Genomic DNA, 5,000 nt, shown 5'->3' with positions numbered 1-5,000 from the left:
TTGTTTTGAATTGCGCGCTCAAACTGTTACCAACCGCCAGTGAAATAAACTCCACTCTCGACTTGTGCATAAGTCGGTGGGAATATTGCTTTTAAAACCCAAAAACGTATATTTTGTGTGTTATTTTGACATTTCTATGCTCATTAAGGACTGTTATGATTTGTACTCTATGAAAAGACACTTCCACATGTCTGGCATCACTGAACAGGGCCTGCCTTCCTTGGAATGCGTATTAAGCAGGGAACGGTACAGCGCTTGGCCTATCGGTAAGAATTCTTGCCCAAGCGCTCCCCTGCTTAAAACGCTTTAAGTGTGCGACGGGAGGACACTCAGCACGTCGTGTCGCATTTAGGTCCACGCAAACGGACTGGAAGCAGCAGAACAGCGAGTGAGGATAAGAAGTGTAAGGCAATTCCGGACAATAGTTGAAGAATCGGTTCAGATTAGACTGAAAAGGATTAATATATGATTTAAATCCCACCCTACATCAGCGAAGTACTTAAGTGGTATCTATGAAAAGTCTGAGTGCTCCGTTGAGTGAAGTATTTCCCTTACTTAAAGCGTTTTAAGCAGGGGAGCGCTTGGGCAAGAATTCTTGCCGATAGGCCAAGCGCTGTACAGTTAATTTCAATTTCTTTGAATATGTTTTTAAGAAAATTACAGAATCAGATACCGTGAAAAAAATATTTAAATGATAAGATATTAAGCGGAGTTCCTGGCCAACGCCCGCATTCAAAGGATCGTGACCAGTACGGTACGCGACCGACGCCGTTGCCATGGTGACGGTACACCGCTTGACTTAGCAAGCGCAAGTCTAGCCGTCTACGGAGGTCGCTTAAGAAAGCAAGCGAAATGCTTGAGTTAGCAAGAAAAACGCTTGAGACTTCAGGCAAGAACTTTCCCTGCTTAACACGCCTTTAGGCGGGTCGCTTGAGTATGTGATGCGATAGGTTAGATATTTCATTTTACATAAAGCGTTTTAAGCAGGGGAGCGCTTGGCAAGAATTCTTGCCAAGCGCTGTACCGTTCCCTGCTTAAAACGCTTTCCAAGGCAGGCAGGCCCTCTTCAGTGATGCCAGACATGTGGAAATGTCTGTTTATAAAGTACAAATCATAACAGTCCTTGATGAGCATAGAAATATCAAAATAACACACGAACTATATATACTTGGGGTTTAAACGCAATATTCCCACCAACAATCTCGGAAAGAGATAACTTATGCATAAGAGGGTGGAGTTTATTTCACCTGCGGTTGGTAACAGTTTGGGCGCGCAATTCAAAACAACTGGCAAGCTAGCGCCGCATCCAGATGGCAGAGAAGTAAATAAATCTACCCAAACAACTTAACAAAGCGCTATATTTTCTCCTATATTCATATAAAGTGCCTCTAAAACAATGACACACACTTCCGATTGACAACCCTTTCATTCTGACGCGTTATCAAAACAAATGAATATCCCTGAATTTAAATATAGGCCTACCCATTCCCGTATATCCGATTTTATGAGGTTAAATATAACAAATCATCGAATATGATATCAACAGAAGAATGTTGCTAGAATTTCTCAGACTTTTTCACTTGAAATATTCTTTATTTCATAAAATAGTAGATATATTCTCGATTTAGAAAGACGAGAAGTTTAACAATAACAGGAAAATGGTTCGTGTTATAATAATATATTATTCATAAGTAAAACTTTTTATTCCCATAATCTCCATTATCTCCTTTCGTTTTCAGTTAATTTCAATTTCTTTGAATATGATTTTAAGAAAATTACAGAATCAGATACCGTGAAAAAATTATTTATCTGATAAGATATTAAGCGGTTCCTGGCCAACGCCCGCATTCGAAGGATCGTGACCAGTACGGTACGCGACCGACGCCGTTGCCATGGTGACGGTACACCGCTTGACTTAGCAAGCGCAAGTCTAGCCATCTACGGAGGTCGCTTAAGAAAGCAAGCGAAATGCTTGAGTTAGCAAGAAAAACGCTTGAGTTTTCAGGCAAGAACTTTCCCTGCTTAAAGCGCTTTAAAAGCAAGCAAATTATAGGTTTTACTGCAAAAATATCTTTCATCTCAATATAAAATGAATACACATTTTTATTGCGCCTTACACATGAAAAAAGATATATATTTTGAGGTTTATATTAACCGATTTGTTTCAAATCCGCATCCGATTGCATATCGTTGAGTCCCAAATGCTTCGTGTTTCTTTCGAAACTGCCGGCGAAAATTTCGAAATGGAACAAACCCTTGACTTCGACCCCCAAGCCCAAGAGGACTGCTAATTGGACCAAAGATGAAGAGTTGAGCCTTTGGTACAGCATTCATAATAGTTTGCATCAAACACTATCTGGACATTAATGCTGTGATAGCTTTTTTCTGTTTATATATCAGTCTCATGTTTCTTGGTCGGTATGATCCTAATATGAGTGCCATCAATCACACCAACCACTCCTGTAAACCCATATTGTTCTTGTCAGGTAAGGAATTTTGAATACTATGCGTGCAATGTTGGCGATACAAGGGCATCTAACGATTGACCATCTTGCTAATTGATGGTTGGGATATGTCTCTTTTGATATTTGCATTTTCCCGGTTTCTAAAAAGCCTCATGAACCAGTTGAGTGCTTCTTGGGACGCTTAGCGATTTGCTAAATAATACTTAGGTAATCTGCTCAAAGACGAATGCTGCATCCATGAAATTTCGTCTATTAAGTACACTTAAGGATACTGAGTATTTTGATAAATACCGCCCCTGGTGGAACAATTGATATATACTCTATGCATTAAAGTGGATATGCTATTATTCTTGTATTTCTGTGGTTCATAGCTCGAATAATGCATTCCCAAACCAGTAAAAGTGGGTTTCTAGGAAATGATAATGAGGAAAGGCTAGATCAGTAGCAACTTTAATTTAATTTACTTTTTAAATTTACTTTTACTATAATTTACTTTTTAGTAATATTCGTGGCCTTCATGGGAATTTGAATGAACTTACAGTTATCTCGGCAAAATTTGACATTATTTGTTGTGCTGAAACTCTGGTTTCAGACATGAGGCACACGTCAGAGTTACTTTTACCCCATTTTAATAAACCCTTGTTGCTACGTAGGAATTCCATGCCTCGAGCCCAAGGTTTGTGTTTATATTCTAGAGTTGGTTTTAATGCTAGTCGTTTTACAAAGTATGAATGTGGTTGTCACGAATACATGGTTGTGAGAGTGTGTAGTCGTTTTAATAATTTTTACATTTTTAGTCTTTATAGAAGTCCCAACTCTGATGACAGTATTTATGATTGTTTGTTGACTTCGTACATTTCTATTCAAGAGAATGATATTAAATCTTGTTTTATATTTATAGGTGATTTTAATGCTCACCACCGAGACTGGCTTAATTCTGTGTCCCCAACTGACCGACATGGCATTTCTGCATTAGATTTTGCAGATGTGGTTGGGTGTGAGCAGTTAGTCCGTGGTGCAACTCACAGGAGTGGCAATCTTTTGGATCTTTTGCTGACTGATGTGAGAGGGGTAGTTGATGTAGACTCCATCGCGCCAATAGGTTCTTCCGACCACTGTAGTCTAGCATGTAAGATCCAGCTGGACTTCCCTATGCCAGATTTTACGCTAACTAGACAAGTCTTCTTAAAATCTAGAATTAACTGGAATGGTGTCCATCATGCTTTTAATAGCATTGTTTGGCGAAATGTTTACAATGCTCCTTGTCCTGTTAAAGCTTTAAATTTGTTATTGTTGGACATGATAACGAAGTTTGTACCCAGCAAAACTCTGAAATCTCGTTCACATGATAAAGCATGGTTTAACGAACGGTGTCACCAGGCTTATAGGGACAAACATGCTGCCTACAATCTCTGGTCTGCTAACCGGACTCGTCTTTGTTGGGAGAATTATGTTGCCATGCGAAATACAGCAACTAATGTTTATAAGGAGGCTAAATCTGAATATAATGCTCACTTGAAAGAAGTTCTCTCACAAGCCTCACAGCCGCATAAATGGTGGTCAACACTAAAAACATCTCTGTTTGGTCTTGAATCTTCCATTCCTCCTTTAATGAAACCTGATGGTAGTGTTACGTATAGTCCGTTTGAGAAAGCTACCTTGTTAGCAGATTGTTTTATTTCAAAACAAAGTTTAGAAGATATTGAACTTCCTCCTTCATGTCACCCATTGCCATGCTTTAATTCATTTGCTTTCAGGTCCTCTGAAATCAAGTATTTGTTATCTGAACTTGATGAATATGGTGGAGTAGACCCCAATGGCTTGTTTCCTTTGATTTTAAAAAGACTAAATGGCCAATTAGCTCCTAAATTAGCCGTAATCTTACGCCTTTTAGTTCGTAAAGGGTCATTTCCAGATTGCTGGCGCTTTGGTAATGTTACCCCTATTCCCAAAGGCCCACTACAGTCTTCACCTACTGAATATAGGCCCATTTCAATTACACCAATTTTATCCAAGGTTTTTGAACGTTTGCTGGTCAAACGTCTTTCTGTACATTTGAGACCGTTTCTTCCAGAGACTCAGTTTGGTTTTAGAAAGGGACTTGGCTGCAATGATGCACTGCTTATGTTGGTGCATGAAATCCAGTCTGCTTTAGATAAGGGTCATGAGTCAAGACTGGTCTCGCTGGATTTTAGTGCAGCTTTTGACACTGTTAATCACAAGGGTTTAATTTTTAAGTTACAGTCTTTTGGTGTAGATGGTAAAGTTTTAAGTATTTTAACTGAATTTTTAACTGGTAGGCAGCAGCGTGTTCATGTTGATGGTAGTTTTAGCTCGTATTCTCATGTATCTTCTGGGGTTCCTCAGGGTAGTGTTCTTGGCCCTTTGCTCTTTATCTTGTATACAAGCGTTATGTGGTCTGGCATTACTAATAATATGTTGGCATATGCTGATGATACTTCTCTCTGTGCTGATATTCCTTCTCTTGTAACTAGGCAAATAGTAGCTGACAGTCTCACAGTAGACCTGATGATG

The 5,000-nt window shown here is 39.2% G+C and overlaps 1 protein-coding gene across 2 annotated transcripts in view; it reads left to right on the top strand.

The window, feature by feature from the left end:
• Positions 1–215: 215 nt before the first annotated feature.
• The window catches only part of LOC113816204 (cytochrome P450 2L1), a 21,229-nt gene continuing 16,444 nt past the window's right edge, over positions 216–5,000 (top strand). The window contains exon 1 of one of the 2 annotated variants that reach the window (XM_070120640.1): positions 216–403. The gene's annotated coding sequence lies outside the window, so the exon portion shown is untranslated. The remainder of the gene's footprint in view (positions 404–5,000) is intronic. The other variant, XM_070120642.1, reaches the window with a different exon arrangement.

This window comes from Penaeus vannamei, chromosome 4, assembly GCF_042767895.1.
Source record: "Penaeus vannamei isolate JL-2024 chromosome 4, ASM4276789v1, whole genome shotgun sequence".
Taxonomy (NCBI): Eukaryota; Metazoa; Arthropoda; class Malacostraca; order Decapoda; family Penaeidae; genus Penaeus; species Penaeus vannamei.
This window is presented reverse-complemented; position numbering and strand designations above follow the sequence as displayed.